The sequence below is a fragment of the Podarcis liolepis genome, assembly GCF_965112155.1.
Source record: "Podarcis liolepis genome assembly, chromosome: 8".
NCBI lineage: Eukaryota > Metazoa > Chordata > Lepidosauria > Squamata > Lacertidae > Podarcis > Podarcis liolepis.
In genome coordinates this window covers 19458810-19464809 of record NC_139560.1, presented here as the reverse complement: position 1 = coordinate 19464809, position 6000 = coordinate 19458810, and positions in this window count along the sequence as shown.

Here is a 6000-nt window from a genome sequence, read left to right as displayed (position 1 = left end):
CTTCATGCCTGCCTCTGTTATAAAAACAATCTAAGACATGCAGGCTAATCAACGGTTTGAATCTCAAATAATCCACAAATGAACTAGGAGGAATAAGGAAACCACCACTCTCAACCTTGAAAAAAAGGGATTATACTACTGGGCTACTCTTTTGTGTGTGTGTGTGTGTGTGGTCATTGATTTCTCTGAATGCTGAGGTTTTGCAGATGCAATGAAGGCATGAAGTAGTATGAAGTAGCAATGAAGGTATGAAGTAGTAGTTCTTCTCAGACCAAATCACTTCATTAGAAATTTCTGAGCTGCTGTCTCTAGAGGTGGCAATAGCCACAAGCAGTGATAAGACAGTGATCCCAGTAATGAGTAGTAAAGAATGAAGGACCTTCAAAGGCTGCCCTGAAATCACAACTGATGGAATATCAAGGGCAGCATATTTTAGATGGATTTCCCCCTTCTAAACTCTTACAGATATGTATCTCATTATTTCTAAGTAGCATGTTCCACTTTGATATATCTCCCCGTGAATATTTTCCTGAGGTGTGTTAGAAAGATGGCATGCATCATTTCATCATGCTTTCATAGCCCTTCAGAACAGATCACCAACTGATGGATAATCTAAGACCCTTAAGGTAGTGAGAGGAGCTACAGAATGATACTGCTGAAGGCAGTGATAAAGAAAGTGTAGACATAGGGGGAAAGTTCATCTTTATGCTCCCCCCCAGTAGATCAAAACAAAAGCATCAGAGAGCTGAATATGTTGCTACAGCACATTTTCAATTGCACTGGGTCTGCTGTCGGGCATTGCTAGCTGTTGTATTCATCTGTCGAGAGTTTAGAATTGCTTTTAAGCATTGATTCTTTCCAAAAGTTTGAGCTTGTTTCACAGAATGTGGAAACAAAAGACTGATGTTAGCAAACATTTCATTTTAATACAGGATTTTAACCAGTTGGGAAAATCCTACATATGGGACGCGGGCGGCGCTGTGGGTTAAACCAAGGACTTGCCAATCAGAAGGTTGGCAGTTCGAATCCCCGTGACGGGGTGAGCTCCCGTTTCTCGGTCCCAGCTCCTGCCAACCTAGCAGTTCGAAAGCACATCAAAGTGCAAGTAGATAAATAGGTACCACTCCGGTGGGAAGGTAAATGGTGTTTCCGTGCACTGCTCTGCTTTGCCAGAATGGTCAGGGTCCCTTTACACACACACACACACACACACACACGTAACAATGTGAGAACATGATGCTGAGCTACTTGATTGTTGGCCTGATCCAGTAGGCTCTTGTTATGTTCTGAACAAATCCAAATCCCAAGCAAACTTCTGTGACCTGGTGCTGTTAGACTTCAATGATACTGGCTATTGATTATGCTTGTTGGGATTGATGGAAGTTATAGATCAAACGACCTGCAAGACATCAGATTGTGGGTATAATTATCAATGATATGGTTTTAAAGAAAGAAACAGAGGCAGAGAGGAGTACAAGACTCAGAAAATGTCATAAGGTGAGGCCATGGGGTTCTGGACCTGAGTTTGTCCATCCAAAAGCATTAAATTGGTCACATCAGGTACAAGCTTTTCTGTACTTTAGCTTTAATTCCCCATTTACTCATCACTGCTGCATTACCTCAGTGGAAAAGAGTTGATTCAATCAAAGCCTTGAACTTAATTCAAAAACAGTTGGAAGGTACTGCAGTTTTATAAGCACAGTTGTGTCAGGCTCGCTGAAAGTAATGATGTTAAATTAACTCTTTGCCACATTGCAAACTCACTCATTACATCCATAATATAGTGTGAAGATGACAAAGAGATGAACCAATATGGAGAGGGCTCAACTGGAAAGATGATGTTGCTGCTTTCTCAGCCAAGCTAAGAATTAATTGACCCAAGTAACTTATTTCTGTTAATCTCAGTGCATCCACACTTAGCAAAACTTAGGTAGAGATACACTGTACTGTCTCTGGACTTTCAAACACATGTTGGTGGGGGTGATGGTTTTCTGCAATCCTACTCCTCACAACACAAAATTATATTATTATTATTATTATTATTATTATTATTATTATTATTTATTATCTTGTGTACCACTGTACATTCCAATGAATCTCTGTGCAGTTTGCATCTCAACAATAATCAATGCATATTACATAAGTATGCAAATTCCACATTGTATACAACTACAACTGCTACAAATAATGACATTCCACATTATAAATAACATAAATAAATCTATCTACACCAAAAAACAAACAAAAGTGGATAATATAAAAACAGCAAATACATCAAAATACAGCATCAGAATACAACATAGTTTCAATATCTCTCTCATAAATATTGCAAGCAAAAATGCAACTGGATGTGTAATAATACAAATGAAGAATGCAGAAACTACACTGTTAGAGGCTACCACTCAACAATCACACACTCCAGTCCACGCTAGGCCATGCTAGGCTTGCCGTACATCAGGAAAATTCCTGACATGTCCTGGTTTTTAGGTATTGAATTGGCAAAATGTCAGGGAAAACCCGGGTGTATGGCAACACGATGGGGAAAGCAGCAGAAACAGCTCAAAAAGCTTTAAATCACATTTTGGGGGGTTAAGTCTCCCCAAAAAAGCTTTTAACAACTGATTGAAATATGGCAACCTTTGTGCGTGCACCCAGTTCAATAAGGCACTCAAGCGTTCAGTATGCACAGGCATTCAACATGTCAACAATACCCATGTACACATCCAACAGCAGGTGGAAAGCCAGAAAACAAACAAACAAACCATATTTTCCCTTCATTTATACCTTGGGCAATACAGACCCCACGTCCCCATTTCTTACATACAGAGAAAAAGCTCTTCTCCTCCGAAGGATTCTCACACTGTGGGAAGTTGAATATGCAAAAAAGTTTGAAATGCCTTATTGTGAATAGCAGATTGTTATTCTTTCTTACACTTGCAGCTATGAAACAAATCTATCCAGTTCTGCAGAAGAGACTAAATCATAGCAAAATGTTGCTTTCACAGTTTATATCCCCTCCCCACCCAGAGAAAAGAAATCTCACATTCCAAATGCATGAGGAATCAGCTTGGCAATAAAATACTTCATGTACCTGATGTTTTCTACCCTTTGCATCTGTCAGCTTCCATCCTGACCAATCCATCAGACTACATTGCAACTGCCAATATTTCATCATTTCTGTTGACAAAGGTGCCAAGTAAACAAAACAAACATTATTCATTAATATTTCAACTTAAAGAAAAAACGTTTGAGGATCAGAATGGTGTAGTGCATAGAAGAAGGGTTACCAAACATTTTAGGCCCATCACCAAATTTGGGGTTTTTAGTGAATGTTGTGGACACCCCATCTTCTAATAATTTCTTTCTCACCTCCCTCAGATCAGCCACCCACTCCACTGAAGGGAAAGAAAGAGAAAAAGTGCACACACTTTCAAGGGATCTGGTGAAAGTTAAATCCAGTAGAACTTAGCGGAGCCTTGAAAACACACATAGTTGAAACAGGAAGTGGAGAGAGTATTAGTCTTCCAACTTCCTCTTTCAGTTTTATGTACTTTTCAGGGGAGAAAAAACGTAACCTCCTTATAACCACAAGGGCAGTGGGTAGGGTGAGGTTTAGAGCAGGCTTCCTCAAACTCGGCCTTCCAGATGTTTTGAGACTACATCATCCCTGACCACTGGTCCTGCTAGCTAGGGATCATGGGAGTTGTAGGCCAAAAACATCTGGAAGGCCGAGGTTGAGGAAGCCTGGTTTAGCGGCTTCGTAGGTGTCAGGGGAAGACTTCAATTGTGTTGTAGCACCAATGGGCACCATCTTCGCAACCCCTGCCTTAAGAGTGTCAGACTATGACTGGAGAGTCATGTGTCCAATCCCCATGCACTTCCAGTGCAACCTCTGTTGTGGGGCTGTTTGTGATGGCAAAATGTGTTAAGTCACCCTGAGTATCTCCGAGGAAGGATGCTAAAAATATAAATATGGATAGTATTACCGTTATCATGCACTTATACATACACTTCAGCCTCATAACCTGCTGCAGAAAATATGTACCCCTGAACCAACCTGGCAGCTTTAAGGAAAACATGCACACTCCGCAGAACACATTAGATTGTTTGTAAATAACGATATCAATAAATAACACTCCAAAATGAGTAGGTGTCAAATTCCTTCACTCCAAGCTATGTTGGTCACTTTCAAACAAGATCTGGGGCTCCTTTACATTTAATTTTTCCTTTGTTTCTGATCAGCAGGTGTCTGCCAAAATACTTTCTTTTTATTTACCCTTAAAATTACAGGAATACAGGAACACTACATTGTCTCACCCTGAGTCTGACTACAGAAAATACAAGTCCACAAGTCCTTTTCTTTTCTTTTCTTTTCTTTTGCATTTATGACCATTCCTGTTGCAGCAAAAGGCTCCAAATTCTCTGACAGGTGATGGACATGCCAAATGAGGTTGTGCATTAATGGAGCCCATGCTACTGCGAATAAAATAAGTCACAATCCAAGACCTCCATCCTTTGTCTCTGTGGCCATGGCTACATCCACACCACACATTTAAAGCACTACTATATCACTTTAATCACCATGCCCTCCCCAAAGAATCTTGGGAACTGTCGTTTGTGAAGGGTACTGAGGTTTGATAGGAGACCCCCTATTCCCTTCACAGAATTACAGTTCCCAAAGTTCCTAGAGTTTCCTTGGAAGGGGGATTGGTTGTTAAACCACTCTCTCAAGGAATAAAGGCAGGAGTAGGCAAACTCGGCCCTCCAGATGTTTTGGGACTACAACTCCCATCATCCCTGACCACTGGTCCTGTTGTCTAGGGGTGATGGGAGTTGTAGTCCCAAAACATCTGGAGGGCCGAGTTTGCCTATGCCTGAATAAAGGTCTCCTAGCAACACTCAGCACCCTTAACAAACTACAGTTCCCAGCATTCTTCGGGGGAAGACATGACTGTTACAGTGTTTTAAGAGTGCTTTAAATGTATGTTGCAAATGTCCATGTTCAGCGTGGGGAAAGCAGGGAAATATGCAAACATTCCTGTGCTTCTTTATGAACCTATGGATCAGGCAGGCTATGAATCTTTTCAGCCTTACAGATCTCTGGAAACATATGGCCTCTGGCTACTTAGAGGAATGTTTTTGCTTTATGCCACTTAACTTATTGACACTAAAGCTTAATGTCTTACTTAGGAAAATGAGCCCATGTGACTTAGCAGATGGCGAGGCGTAACACTCAAACCCCCAGCCGTATGGAGAAGGATAAAATATGGAAACTAATAATTAACAGTCAGGAAATCAGCATCTGTTTTTTCTCAATAATGTCAAGATCTACCTTTCACAAGAAGTCATGGCCCTGATTCTCATCCTGGTGGGGTTATGTGCCATTATTGCCAGATTGTGACTTGATTGTTGTGCTTTAAACTTCTAAGCCGCTTTTGAAGGATTTGCCTCGTTAAAGGTGGGATAAGTAATAATAATAAATGACTCTGCTCTCAAGCATATTTATCACAGAGTCATAGAACTGGAGAGTTGGAAGGGACCCTGAGGGTCATCTCGTCCAACCCCCTGCAATGCAGGAATAAGCAGCTGTCCCATGTGGGGATCAAACCTGCAACCTTGGTGTTACTCAGCACTATGTTCTAACCAACTGAGCTATGTATAGAAGGAGCATGAAAAATCATCATCCTCATCCTTCAAATCAAATCAATTCCAACCCACTTGGGTGGGTGAAGCTGAATTGATGTGTGGGTTAGACTGAGCTTAAGTAAAGAGGCTGGATGATGGGTTATTAACCTCAACCAGTTCTTCCGAAAAATGACAGCCATGGGGAAGGGTCAAATCTACCGCTCTTAACCACTACACCACACTGGCTCTCCTACACCACACTGGCTCTCGATTTGGATTTACTTTGCATGCAGAAAGTCCCTGGCTATATCCCTGGCATCCCCAGGACTAGTTTTTGTTTCATATACAGAACTGTTTTCAATTTACACTTGTTTT